Here is a 14,372-nt window from a genome sequence, read left to right as displayed (position 1 = left end):
AATCTGGTTTTGTTTGAGGTGGCCATATGCTTAGCTAAATACTGGCTCTCCCAACCTGTCTTACAGCTGGGTGGCCCTGGGCCACAGTGGAAGGCTCTGAAAAAATGCTTGCTTTCCTGTTAAGAGGGAACAGTGTGGCTGGCACCCTCTGTCCTCCCTTTTCTGCTTAGAATGAGAACACAGGGGATGGAGCTACAGCCATCACTCTGATCTTGAGGGAAATGTGGGTTTCGATGTTACCAAGTGGCTGATTCAACACAGGGAGGAGCTAAGACTCGAACTTTCTGGTTAGGTGAGAAAAATAACCCCCTTCTGGTTTGAGCCTCTGTAGCCAGCATTGTCATTGACCAGCTCCACGCTTCTCATGCAGGTTACACTTCCATTCTCAGGGGCCACCTCCCCACCAGGCCACAAGCTCTGTGAGATTAGGGCCAGTGTCCGTTGTTTTCACCATCACATGCCCTTGCCCTGAGGCTGGTACACTGGAGGTTTTCAAATATTTGTTGAATGCAATCAAATAAAGGAAGGACATTGAAGGTTTTCTAGGTGGTCAGAAGCAAAGTCTCAGAGACATTTCCAACCTGACAATTTCATGCATGAGGAATTTCCAGGAGGAAGGGTTGGGTCAGGGTCTCTCAGTCTCATTCCGGCACCTGTTCCCAAGGTTGCCAAGGTCCCTGGAATCCTTACTTCTCTTTGCAGTTGGACGGGGCTGAGGTGGAGAAATCGCCTGTAGTTGGCAGCTTCCTCTGCAGCATTTCTTTCTCTGGTATTAACAAATGTTAATTTGAGGCAATGGTCACTGGCCTTTCGTGTGCCCTTTATGCCACCATAATTTTGTGACTTCAATGCAAAAAAAAAAAAAAAAAACCAACCTTGTAATTTTACTTGGCCTTACAGAAAAATCCTTAGAGGATGAAGTCTAAGACAAGAGGAAGTCCAGGCATTTTTTTTTTCTCTTTCGCTTGTGGCGTTGATTCCGCTTTGCATACAGATTTAGGTCGCACGTGTGAAATCGTGTACTTATTTTAAAACGGAGTAAATGTGCAGCCGGCTTTTATGGCCATCATCCCCCACGGCAGTTCCTCTCAACATCCTTTGGTTACAAATGACCAGTCACATAACTGGTTTCACATTCACCCTCACTTTTAGGCCTTAGTGTACTTATGATCATAGAACAGTCGGTAAAAAGCTACTCTTTTACTTTCTTTTGCCTGGAAACCTCCAAGCTGTCTTTGTTCTAACTAACTTTGGGAGGAACTTAGTTTATAGTGTGAAACAAAGACGGTAACAGCCCTTTCCCTAAAACAAACCCCCTTCCTGCCTAGGGCCTCGAGTGCCTTTGTAGGAATAACAAATCAGTCACAAGGTTAGAAATTAGGGTTTAGGAGTCACATAGATGGAGGCTGCAAGATTCTAAACCTCCCCAAATTGCTCTTGGGATAACACCACAATTGCAAAACCCAAGATCAGTGCTTGAGATATTTTGCAGATCCCGCACTTGATGGATCACCTGGTACCACCCAGATCAATAAACTGGGTCATCTGTTCTTGTGGCCCCCACCCAGGAACTGACTCAGTGCAGGAGGGCAGCTTCAATTCCCTATGATTTTTTTTTTTTTTTTTTGAGAGTTTCACTCTTGTTTCCCAGGCTGGAGTGCAATGGCACGACCTCGGCTCTCTGTAACCTCCACCCCCCCGGTTCAAGCAGTTCTTCCGCCTCAGCCTCCTGAGTAGCTGGGACTACAGATGCCTGCCGCCATGCCTGGGTTAATTTTTGTATTTTTAGTAGAGACAGGGTTTCTCCATGTTGGTCAGGCTCGTCTTGAACTCCTGACCTCAGGTGATCTGCCTGTCTCAGCCTCCCAAAGTGATGGAATGACAGGTGTGAACTACCGCACCCGGCCAACTCCCTATGATTTTATCTCCTCCCTGGCCAGTCAGAACTCCCAACTCACTGGCCCCATATCCACCAAATTATCCTTAAAAACTCTGATCGCCGAATTCTTGGGGAGACTGACTTGAGTAATAATAAAACTCTGGTCTCCCAAACAACTGGCTCTGCATGAATTACTCTTTCTCTATTGCAATTCCCATGTCTTGATAAATTGGTTCTGTCTAGGTAGCGGGCAAGGAGAACCTGTTGGGCAATTATAGCTTTGTGTCCCTGGGCTATTTTCGCAGACTTTTTGCAACTTGTTTTATCTACTGGTACACAGGGATGTAACTGAATTGAAGATGAACTTTTTTTTTTTCTTTGAGATAGAGGCACACTCTGTCACCCAGGCTGGAGTGCAGTGGTGCAATCTCAGCTCACTACAACCTCTGTCTCCTGGGTTCAAGTGATTCCCCTGCCTCAGCCTCCGGAGTAGCTGGGATTACAGGCCTGCACCACCACGCCCAGCTAATTTTTTCATCTTTAGTACAGACAGGGTTTCACCATGTAGGCCAGGCTGATGCCGAATTCCTGACCTCAAGTGATCTGCCTGCCTCGGCCTCCCAAACTGCTGGGATGACAGGTGTGAGCCATGGCATTCAGCTGAGGGTGAACTCTGTTAATGTGTGAAAGGTGCTGAGAGCAACACCTACATGCGCTATGTGAAAACAACAAATGCTGGGCGTCATTGCATCCATCTGAGCAGAGAGATGGCTGTGTCTGGAGCAAGCCCAGAGAGGCAGGAGGCACTCCCTCACATGGCATCTCACAAGTGTCTTGCAGCCTTGATTTCTCCACTTGTAAAATGAAAGCGATCATATAGTAGTTTGTGAAACCTTTGGCAACCTGAGATGCAATGTGTGATGAGGATGCAGAATGTTATTGTAATTACATGATTACAATCTCTGCAGAGCCGGGAGGCAGGAGGCTGGCAGGATACCGCTGCCTACATGCATACCTGAGGAATTTTTTGTGTGTCTGTGAGGTTTCCATTGGAAACAAGATTCACAAAGGCAAAATCACCACCAGTCCTGGCCCCACATAAAAGATAACAAGGAGAAGATGGAGCCTGGAGTACCAGGGAGGCGATATACATAGAGTCGGTTCATAAATCCATCTAAAGCCCGTCCCCAAACACCCAAGTCAAATTTCATCTTGGAACACTTTGCATAACAAGCAATTTAAGGCATGGCAGACCCCTGAGAGCTACAGAACATTTAAATGATGGGCAAGTATTTCTGTTTGGTTGTTAGGAGAAATGACTTTTTGAACTCCAGTCTTTGAGTAAAACAAGTTTGATCAGCTATAAACAGATTCAAACTAATTATTTGCTTTTGCAGGGCTTCCATTTCATTTTCATGAGGCTAGAGAGTGGGAAGAGATTACTTTGTGGGATAACAGGCTGTAAAAGTTGAAGCCAGTAGCTATGGTTGACTGAAAAATACACCACAACCCCCCACCCCGACCCACCACTGCTATGGAGCCTGTTCTGCTGGAAGGCAGAGGCCTTGCAATAGGGGTGCTGGATTTGATCCCCTGTCTGCAGGGGAATGTTGGCACTGGAGATGAACAATGGGTCACTGTGAATAGGGAATTGCAATTTCTTTAAGAGATGACATCTTGCTCTGTTATCCAGGCATTTGAAAATGCTCCTTAAAAGACATGGTGAAGATAAGCCACAGAGGCTGGCACAGTGGCTCATGCTTGTCATTCCAAAACTTTAAGAGGCTGAGGCAGGAGGATGGCTTGATCTCAGGAGTTTGAGACCAGCCTGCACAACATAGTGAGACCCCATCTCTACAAAAAAATACAAAATGTAGCTGGGTGTCATGGCACTTGCCTGAAGTTCCAGCTACTTTGAAGGCTGAGGTGGGAGAATCACTTGAGCTCAGGTGGTTGCAGCTACAGTGAGCCGTGATGGCACCACTGCACTCCAACCTAGGGAACAGAGTGAGGCCCTGTTTCAAAAGAATTAAAGATAAAATAAAGTGGAAAGAATATTCGCAACATATGTAACTGATAGAGGACTAGCCCAGAGTATGTAGAGAACTCCAACAAATTAATCCTGAAGAGAACAACTCCTAAGAAATGAATGAAAGACTTGATCAGGCTCCCTCGCAGAAGATCTAAGAACGGCCAATGAATATATAAAAGATTTCCAATGTCTTGAGTCATCAAGGAAATGAACGTAATCACCATGGTAGACAGAGTGGCTAAATTTTAAAAGATTAACAGTTCCAAATGCTGGCAAAGATTGGGGAACATGGAAGGCTCCATGTTGCTGTTGGGAATGCGGAATGGCACTGCCTCTCTGGAGTACTGCTGATTACAAAGTGAAACGGTCACCTACCTTATGACTCGGCAATTCCCCATTGGTCTTTACACAAGAGAAATGAAAATGTAGTTCATCAAATGACATGTACTAGGATGTGGATAGCAGCTTTGTTCAGAAGAATCCCAGACTGAAAACAGCCCAAATGGGTATCAATCATACATTTGGGTCCATCATGGTGTGTTTATGAGATGGAATACTATGCAGCAATAAAAAAGAACTACTGATATAAGTAATGACATGGATGGCTCTTTTTTTTTGAGACAGAGTCTCACTATGTCGCCAGGCTGGAGTGTAGTGGCGTGATCTTGGCTCACTGCAACCTCTGCCTCCTAGGTTCAAGTGATTCTCCTGCCTCAGCCTCCTGAGTAACTGGGGCTACAGGTGCATGCCACCACACCTGGCTAATTTTTGTAGTTTTAGTAGAGAAGGGGTTTCACCATGTTGGCCAGGATAGTCTCAATCTCTTAACCTCATGATCTGCCCACCTCGGCCTCCCAAAGTGCTGGGATTACAGGCATGAGCCACTGTGCCCGTCTGACATGGATGGTTCTTAAAAACTATACTGAGACTGGGCATAGTAACTCATGCCTGTAATCTCAGTACTTTGGGAGACTGAGGGAGCAGATCACTTGAACCAAGGAGTTCAAGATCAGCCTGGGAAGCATAGAGAAATCCCATCTTTACAAAAAAATACAAAAATTAACCAGGTATTGTGGTGTATGCCTGTAGTCCCAAATACTTGGGAGGCTAAGGCAGGAGGATCTCTTGAGCCCAGGAAGTTGAGGCTGCAGTGAGCTATGATTGCACCACTGCACTTCAGCCTGGGTGACAAAGTGAGATCTTTCCTAAAGCAAACAAACAAAAAATTATACTGAATAAAGCAGCAGACAAGAGTATAGGCTGCATAAACCCATTTATATGAAGCCCAGAACAAACAAAGCAATCTATAAAGATAGAAAGTGGTCACCTGGGGAGAAGAAGGAAATTGACTAAAAAAAGGGAGAGAGAACTTTCTGGGCTGATGGTGGCATCTAATCTTTGCTATCTGATACAGTGGCCACTAACCTCATAAAATGTGACTCGAATTGTGGCTGGTATGACTGAAATAATAAATTTTTAATTTTATCTAAATTTTAAAACTGAGACAGTATGAAATATTTCCCCTTAAACACAACTCTATTATTTTGGTAGAATTGTGTTTTTCTTTTTTCTATTTGTTTTTCAGAGGCAGGGTCTCATTCTGTCATGCAGGCTGCATTGCAGTGACATGACTACACTCACTGCAGCCTTGAACTCCTGGTCTCAAGCAATCCTCCCCCGTCAGCCTCCAGGGTAGCTGTGACCATAGGTGTGCATCACCATCCCCGGCTCATTTAAAATTTTTTCTGTAGAGAAGAAGTCTCACTGTGGTGTTCAGGCTTGTCTTAAACTCCTGGCTTCAACTGATCCTCCCATCTCAGCTTCCCAAGTGCTAGAATTACAGGCACTAGCCACAGCACTAACCTGAACTGTTAAAAAATTAGCCTTCCAACGCCACACATCTACAACAATCTGATCTTTGACAAACCTCACAAAAACAAGCAACAGGGAAAGGATTCCTTATTTAATAAATGGTGCTGGGAAAACTGGTTAGCCATGTGCAGAAAGCAGAAACTGGACCCCTTCCTGACACCTTACACTAAAATTAACTCCAGATGGATTAAAGACTTAAACATAAGATCTAACACCATAAAAACCCTAGAAGAAAATCTAGGCAAAACTATTCAGGACATAGGCATAGGCAAGGACTTCATGATTAAAACACCAAAAGCATTGGCAACAAAAACCAAAACAGACAAATGGGACCTAATCAAACTCCACAGCTTCTGCACAGCAAAAGAAACAGTCATTAGAATGAATCAGCAACCAACAGAATGGGAAAACCTTTTTGCAATCTACCCATCTGACAAAGGGCTAATATCCAGAATCTACAAAGAACTAAAACAGATTTACAAAAAAATACAAACAAGCCCATGCAAAAGTGGGCAAAGGATNACTTTTCAAAAGAAGACATATATGAGGCCAAAAAACATGAAAAAATGCTCATCATCACTGGTCATTAGAGAAATGCAAATCAAAACTACATTGAGATATCATCTCATGCCAGTTAGAATGGCAATCATTAAAAAATCTGGAGACAACAGACGCTGGACAGGATGTGGAGAAATAGGAACACTTTTACACTGTTGGTGGGAGTGTAAATTAGTTCAACCATTATGCAAGACAGTGTGGCGATCCCTCAAGGACCTAGAAATAGAAATTCCATTTGACCCAGCAATCCCATTACTGGGTATATATCCAAAGGATTATAAATCATTCTATTATAAGGACACATGAACATGAATGTTCATTGTGGCACTGCTTACAATAGCAAAGACCTGGAACCAACCCAAATGCCCATCGATGATAGACTGGACAGGGAAAATGTGGCACATATACACCATGGAATATTATGCAGCCATCAAAAAGGATGAGTTCATGTCCTTTGTAGGGACATGGATGAACATGGAAACCATCATTCTCAGCAAGCTGACACAAGAACAGAAAATCAAACACTGCATGTTCTCACTCATAGGCAGATGATGAACAATGAGAACACATGGACACAGGGAGGGGAACATCACACGCTAGGGTCTGTCGGGGGGAAATAGGGGAGGGAGAGTGGAGAGAGGGGAGTTAGGGAGGGACAACATGGGGGAAATGCCAAATATAAGTGATGGGGAGGAAGGCAGCAAACCACACTGCCATGTGTGTACCTATGCAACAATCTCACATGTTCTTCACATGTACCCCAAAACCTAAAATGCAATAAATTTTTTTTTTTAAAATTAGCCTCCAAATTGAAATGTGCTATAAGTATAAAACATGTACAAAGTTTCAGACTTGTTACCAAAAAAAGAGAAAAATTTCTTATGATCTTTTCGTATTGAAATGATGTTTTAAATACACTGGGTTAAAAATATAGTATTAACATAATTTTCACCTGTTTCTTTTTACTTTTCCAAATGTGGTTCCTAGAAACTTTAAAATTACATGTATAGGTCTTGCTCCATTGCTGTCAGACAGAGCTGCTCTGTGTTTTGTTTGGGTGGAGGCTACCTGGGAGGATGCAATGATCAGAACTCACTGAACAGAATGCCTAAAATCCGTGCATGGGATAGTGTTAATTATAGTTGAATTAGAAAACCACACACACATGACCCCTGCTTGACTCATGCATGGTTTTAGAAATTGGGAAGCAGAAGGGCAATGACTGGGAGGGAGAACGAGAGGAGCTGGAATGTTCTATTCCTTTCTGGGAGTTTAACTCTAAAATTGAACCTGGCTTTATGACACGTTCAAGGCGTGTGAGTCTCTTGAATTAAGAGGCAAATTTATGCAGAACAACTGGCTAATTAGTGTGCTGCCCTGGGAGCCATTGTGTTTTACAGGCAAGAAGGTTCCACAGCCCCAGGACTGGTTTCTCTAAGCCCTAATCTCCCCCTGAGGGCCTGGACTTGCCCTACTGGAGAGGGCTTGGCTTACTCCCCAACAACCCCCTGAAGCAGCTCCCGCATTATCCTGTCTCCCCTTCCCTCAGACCTTGTCCTCAAAGAAAAACCCCAAGTGCCAACCTGCTTAGGCTCAAGCACATTTTCAGGAGAGCAAAATCTTTTGACCAAGAAGAGGCCTTTCCATCTGCTACAGCCAGGCCAGGAGCCTGGTGGCATGAGGGATGTTGACTTCCTGAACCCAGGTGGCAATGTGGCAAAGGGTGGGGTTAATCGCTCCATCTATGTGCCCTGATCAGGGTGACCACAGCTCTGGGTCGGTTCAGACAGGAAGCGCAGAAGGATGCCAGAGTTTCCACTGTGGGTATGGAGGGGCAGGAAGTCAGGAGTAATGGGCGAGAAAACAGGACTGGATGGCCGGCCGTGCCAGGAATTGTGGTCAACATCAGCTCCTTCCCCATCTGTTTCTGTCCTTGGGGGGTCGGACCTGCAGACACAGCTTGGCAGCAGGTGGAGAGAATGACCAAAAAGAAGATACAATGGAGGTGGAGGTCATGAGCTTTGGACCTTCCAGACGTGGGTCCAAGTCATGGGTCTGGTGCTAGCAATGAAGACTTGTGCAAGTTACTTAATTTGTCTAAATCTCAGTTTCCTCTCCCGTAGAAGAAAGACAATAATAGTAGCTGCTGTAAAGGGTGAGTTGGAAGTTATGTTAAATGGGGTAATGTAAGCTGAGTGTTTGGTAAAGTATTACTGGTTCTGGGTGGTGGCTCTATTCTAATAGGACCCGAGCCAATGTCTTTTGAGACAAATGAGAGAACGAAGTCCCCAATGAGCACATCAGGGCCACAGTCAAGGAGGGTGAGGCTCACAGCAGTGCTCCCATGCAAGCAGAAAGCCAGAGGGCTAATCAGAGAATGGATGGGCTGCCAATCAATGTTGTGTGTCTTAGGCTGTGTTCTCTAGAAGTAGATCTTGGGGGAGAATTCAGGTGGAATTGAAAATCCCCTGGTAGAAATTGCTCCTAGGCAAAACCAATTGGAAAGTAGGTAAGCAGGACCAGGAAGAGAAGGTGGCCAGGGAAGGGCACAATATCAAGCAAAGTCTCACAGAGAACCACAGTGGCGGCCCCAAGATGGCCCCCAAGGATCCTTCCCTCATGGTATTTCTGCCTTTGCATAGCTCTGCTCCCACTTCAGATAGGATGGACCTGTTTAGCAATAGGGTATTGTGAAATAGATGGAGTGTGGCTTCCAAGGCTAGGTCATAAAAGACTGCAGTTTCTCCCTTGCTTTCTTGGTTCACCCACTGGACGAAGCCAGCCACCATGTTGTAAGGATGCTCAAGTAGTCTGTGGAGAGGCTGATGTGGTGAGGAACTGAGGTCTCTTGCCAGCAACCACTCCAGCTTGCTGGCCTTGTGAGGGAGCCTTCTTGGAAATAGATCCTCCTGGCCCAGTTGAGTCTTCAGGTGATGGAGCCCAGCGGGCATCTTGACTGCAACCCCATGAGACACGAGCCAGAATCACCCAGCTAAGTCACCCATGAATTCCTGACCCACAAAAACTGGGCTATGGATTGAATATGTCCCCTGAAGTCCATGTGTTGAAAACGTAATGCTCAATGCAACCATGTTGAGAGGTAGGACCTCTAAGAGGTGATTATGTCATGAGGGCTCTGCCTTCATAAATAAGTTAATGTTATTATCATGTGAGTGGGTTTTTTATGAAAGCAATTTTACCCCCCTCTCCCCATCTCTCTCATCCTCTTTTGCCATGTGATGCCTTCTGCCATGTTATGGTACAACAAGAAAGTCCTCATCAGATGCAGACGTTTGATCTTGGGACTTCCCAGCCTCTAGAACCATGAGCCGATAGATTTCCGTTCCTTATAAATTTTTAAGTCTCAGGTATCTGTAGTAGCAGCACAAAATGGATTAAAACACCCTCTTAGCAGCATTAATGGCCAAAGCTTATGCATACATTTGCAGGGGTCAGAGCCCCCTAAAATTTTGGTGCTTAGAAACAGGAATGGATTTCTGAACTCAGAGGTAACATGCTGCCTCATATCACACACTTGCGGCTTCCTTTATGTAACGTACCTTATTGATTTCTATTTAATAATGACTGATGCAGCTCTTGGGCCCTTTCTCTGATGAATCCAAGCTGTCTGTCAAGTAGGAGAGACAGGGCAGGAGTGAAGCATTATTATTCCAAAGCACAGTCATTAGATTAATAGTAAGCTCCAGCAACACCATTAACGTGCGGAGAATCGATGAAGTAACAGAGGCAAGGCTGCCTCCAGATAAGATCACTGCTTCTCAAGCATGTGTCCTATTTATAGATCATGTGTGTTCATTCTACCTTTGGATCTTTCTTCCCTCGAGGGCTCCCGAGTGAGCTGATTATAATCTTTAAGACTACGTGTCAGCAGCATAAGCGATTATCACCATCACTCTTTATCCTTGACTCATCTTCTTCCACCTGCCTACCAGCAAAAGTAGACAACACTCTGTTGCCTCGTGTTGGAGCAAACGCATTATTCACAACTTTCCCAAAAGAAATTTTTGTCTCACCATGATCAATCTTTTCCTATAATTTGGGAAAATAAAAATTTTAAGGCCACAAATAGACAGTAAACTTTGGAAATAATTTCCCCAAATGGATTTCCCTGTGCCCGTCTGTTCACAAACATTTAGCTCTCCTAAGTCATAGCTTGTCAGCAAAGTGACTTTAATTTAAAAAAAATTTTTTTTAACTTTCTTCTTTTGAGATGGAGCCGCACTCTGTAGCCCAGCCTGGAGTTCAATGGCGTGATCTCCACTCACTGCAACCTCTGCCTCCCTGGTTCAAGCAATTCTCCTGCCTCAGCCTCCTGAGTAGCTGGGATTATGGTCACCTGCCACTACACCTGGCTAGTTTTGCCTTTTTAGTAGAGACAGGGTTTCACCATGTTAGTCAGGCTGGCCTCGAACTTCTGATCTTAGGTGATCTGCCCGCCTTGGCCTCCCAAAGTGCTGGGATTACAAGCATGAGCCACTGTGCTCAGCCAAAGTGGCTTTAATGTCTTTAGTTTTCATCTTCTCAATTTGTTATTCAGAACAGGTGGAGGAGGTGAGGAGGAGATCCTTTCTCTGGAAGATATTCCTTTCTAAATCTAAGGAAAGGGTTCTCTAGTTGTGTATGAGAGACTTGAGTGAGACTAAGCTGGTGGTGTTAGGAAGGTGGGCAAGGTCATCACTGACAGCTCTCTTAAGATCTTTTTTTCCAGATGGATTGCAGAAACTTATTGAAATTGGAGACACTGTTTAATCTTCTTGTACCACGAGACTCCATTAGCTTGTCTGCAAAGTTCTCTGGGAGGCTGAGGATCATTTGAGCCCAGGAGTTTGAGGCTGTAGTAAGCCTCAAAGAGCCACTGCACTCCAGCCTTGGTGAGGCAAGACCCTTTCAAGGGGTAAACTGGATGCTTGATTGGTGTGGTCATTAAAAACCCTAGTTTTTGGGATAACAGGTCTGCCTGCATTTCTTCAAGCATGAAGTCTAAGTCCTTTGCTTCTTTAGAACTTTCTCCAGACATTGTAGTCAAGCTCGCTCTCCAACCCAAGCAAACCATTCACGGATAAAAACGTTACCAGTAGCTGAAGTACAAATGAGGACTTCCATTAAAAGGCTAGACATTCGTAAACTCTTTTCAAAGTTTTCTGTCACAGGGTTCTTCAGTGTTAACTTTGTCTACATGTTCACTTCAGGTCATACATTTGAAAGGACCTTAAGCATAGTTTGAAGGTATGAACAAAGAAAGACCACCACTGGATGAAACGTACAGAGTCTCAGTGCCATGGGAAAGGTGGCCAGCCTCGAGAGATCCCTTTTAGCTCTCACATTCATCCCTGCAACCTGGACAGCACCTCCTCCACTCAGAAGGACCTCTGAGATCCCCTCCCTATCCAAGAACTCATTCTGAAGCACAGGCTTCTTCCACACCTCACTCTGCCTGCCATCCTGGCTTGAACCCTTCCGGCCTCTGAGCTCACTGATCCTCCATTGATTATCTTTCTGTTTCTAGCCTTGTCTTGACCTTTGATAGGATTCCAGTTTTTATCTTGAGCCATTATCAACTTAGTTCAACGTCCCCCTTGGTTCAACTAAGCCACAGCACGTTTCCTCTGCCCTCAGCGTCTCCCCTACCTTAAGAAGAGTCATCTTGCATTCTCTTGCACCACAAATAGGACCTTAACAGAGAGATATGGGACTTGGATAGAGACATCTAGAGTCAAGTCAGAACAGATTAGAGCCACCTGTGGCCCAAGCTGGTATCTCTTTTCTTGGATGTTCTCTCTGTACCACTGTCCCTCAATAACGTTACGCTTGAGAAGGTAACATTTAAGAAAATAATTTTCTCCCACACCCCACTCTGCATATTGCCAATGGTTTCTAGTCACATGGCTTGGGATCTCCCCTTTGCTCCCCAGTTTTCCTTTATGTTTCAGATTAGAACTATGGACTTTCTACTGATGGCCTATTGAAATGTATCTTTTGATTAAAATCAAACAGTTCATCACTGAACATGCCAAGCCACAATAATACATGAAGGGTAAAATGGGCACACAGCTTGTAAATTCTTAATTATGATGACTCCATTCTCCCCTCCCCTCCCTTTCTCTTCTCTTCTCTCCTCTTCTCTTTTGGGATGGAGTTTTGTTCTTGTTGCCCAGGCCGGCATGCAATGGCATGATCTCGGCTCACCGCAACCTCCGCCTCCTGGGTTCAAGTGGTTCTCCTGCCTCAGCCTCCCGAGTAGTTAGGACTACAGGCATGTGCCACCATGCCCAGCTAAATTTGTATTTAGCAGAGATGGGGTCTCTCCATGTTGGTCAGGATGGTCTTGAACTCCTGACCTCAAGTGATCCGCCCGCCTCAGCCTCCCAAAGTTCTGGGATTACAGGCATAAGCCATCATGCCTGGCCTATCATGACTCCATTATTCTTTCCCTTTGAGAATTTAAGATCAAAATCCTATAAAAGTGGAAATGATGTAAATGCTCAATAATAGGGATGGGGTAAAGAAATGGCCTTGCCCTAGTAAACCGTTAAGGGTTGAGTTTGCAAAGAGCACTTGGTGACTGCTGCGTGAAAAAGACAGGGCGCAAAAGCCTATCTTCAGTGCAAGCCCCATTCTGCTGTGCCCTGCAGCCTCGCCTGGGGCACTGGCTTGCAGGGCTGGGACCACCTCTGTCTTCCTTCCACGTCTTGCTGGGGAGGGCAGGCGAAGTCAGTTGTGAGAATGCAGCCTTGATGATTCTAGAAGGGTAGGGTCCCTAGCAGGACGTCAACAGTTTGCAGTGAAGGACTGCAATTTTAAACCAGGCGCTAAGGTGGGAAAAAAACCTGTGGTGCTGGTGGGTGGGAGGGTGGTGGGGGTGGAGGGGAAGCTGGAGGAGGATGAGAGGAGAGTGGGGAGCCCCAGGGATGGAGTAGGGAGGGCTGGTAGTCCACAACCACCATCCTGAGAGCCTGCGCTAGCAATGGGAAGTCTCTTCAGAAGACGGTGTTCAAGCCTTATCTTTACACTCTTTGGGGCCTATGTTGGTTGTTTTTTTTTTTACAGAGGCACAGAATGAATAGAATCCCCACCATGCTGACTGTTCACAGGGCCGAGTTCCTGTCTGTTCTGTTTCGCGTTTCTGTCATGTCCTAAGAAGGCACACATATCTATCCCATAGTGTCTGGGGAGCGACCAACCAAGGAAATGGGAGGTGAGGTGTCTGTGGCAGATCAGAGCTCCCTGGGCTGAGGTTCACGCAATTAAATCAAATAAACAACAAATACCTATAAATATTTGTATTGACTGTTTCTGGAAACCACACCTGGACCCTTGATTTATCAGAAGCAAAGCTTAGGTTAGAGTTTACCACTTTCATGGAGGGAGGGGGAGAGGGGAGATGAGAAAGGGGAGGGGAGAGAGAAGAGAGGGGAGGGAGGGAGAGAAAGCAGAAAGGGAGCGGGAGGGAGGAATCGAGGAAAGAGAGGGAGATGGCGGGAGAGAGGAGAGAGGAGAGAGAGGGATGGGAGAGATTGAGAGAGAGAGAGGGAAGGAGGGAGACAGGGAGGGAGAGGGAAGAAAAGGAGGGAGGGGGAGAGGAGAGCAAAAGAGGGAGGGAGAGGGAGGAAGGCAGGAAGGAAGGGAGAGGCAGAGGCTGAGAGAGGAGAGGCTTTCTGACACTTCTCTCCTCTGAGCACAGAACCCTCCTAGGACAGCCTGTCTCCTTTCATGAAGCTTCCCTGCCACCTTCTCCCTCGCTCCTCCCATGTCTGTCCCTTTTGGAGACGGCTCACCCCACTGTCTCCTACTGGACTGGAGTTCACCTGGAATGAGACTTCTCTGCTCCTCTAGCACCTGGACTGGCTCCCAGCAACTTTCTCCAGCAGCTTCGGACAGAAATCTTGCTGAGCTTCCATTCTAAGTTCAGCCACCACCACCTCCCATCCAGTGGTTTCTAAACAATCTCTGAGCAAGATTTTGGTTTTATTACCTATTAACTTCTCCTTTGTTTTTTTTTTTTTTTTTTTT

The 14,372-nt window shown here is 45.5% G+C and overlaps 1 long non-coding RNA gene and 1 other non-coding gene across 2 annotated transcripts in view; both read right to left on the bottom strand.

Annotated features, from left to right (window-relative positions):
* Positions 1 to 14,372, bottom strand: part of LOC108308107 — a 91,956-nt gene that overhangs the window by 53,539 nt on the left and 24,045 nt on the right. The window lies entirely within an intron of this gene.
* Positions 11,515 to 11,587, bottom strand: LOC119472033. Its single transcript, XR_005201130.1, has one exon. It is a non-coding gene; the product is annotated as a small nucleolar RNA SNORD78 (small nucleolar RNA).

This window comes from Cebus imitator, unplaced genomic scaffold (genome assembly GCF_001604975.1).
Source record: "Cebus imitator isolate Cc_AM_T3 unplaced genomic scaffold, Cebus_imitator-1.0 Scaffold82, whole genome shotgun sequence".
NCBI classification, from domain to species: Eukaryota; Metazoa; Chordata; class Mammalia; order Primates; family Cebidae; genus Cebus; species Cebus imitator.
This window is presented reverse-complemented; position numbering and strand designations above follow the sequence as displayed.